The sequence below is a fragment of the Anneissia japonica genome, unplaced genomic scaffold (assembly GCF_011630105.1).
Source record: "Anneissia japonica isolate Jap-2015-1 unplaced genomic scaffold, ASM1163010v1 scaffold287961_len116307_cov110, whole genome shotgun sequence".
In the NCBI taxonomy this organism is placed as follows: Eukaryota; Metazoa; Echinodermata; class Crinoidea; order Comatulida; family Comatulidae; genus Anneissia; species Anneissia japonica.
Genome location: NW_022691994.1, coordinates 55,778 through 56,036, shown reverse-complemented (window position 1 = coordinate 56,036; position 259 = coordinate 55,778). Strand labels below are relative to the sequence as shown.

Genomic DNA, 259 nt, shown 5'->3' with positions numbered 1-259 from the left:
TATCTACCCTTGTCATATTTTCTTTAAAAATAACATTCGTTTAAATATTTTTGTCTTGCCATATTATTGTATATACAGTACATAAAATCAATATTTTCTTATTTATGTGAGTAGCAATTATTTCAGTATTGTATTTTATTTTGTAGCTCTAGTAGGTTTAGTACCTGAGTATATTTTTTCTTTAAAGTTTAAACTTAGGGGCCAATCACAATTGAAAACATAGTGTATTAAAAGAGTACTCTTTTTTGCCACCTCAACC

General features: G+C 26.3%; 1 protein-coding gene across 1 annotated transcript in view; it reads left to right on the top strand.

The window, feature by feature from the left end:
- LOC117100152 (fibrillin-2-like) overlaps window positions 1–259 on the top strand; it is a 28,015-nt gene that overhangs the window by 5,381 nt on the left and 22,375 nt on the right. The gene's annotated exons all lie outside the window — the stretch shown is intronic.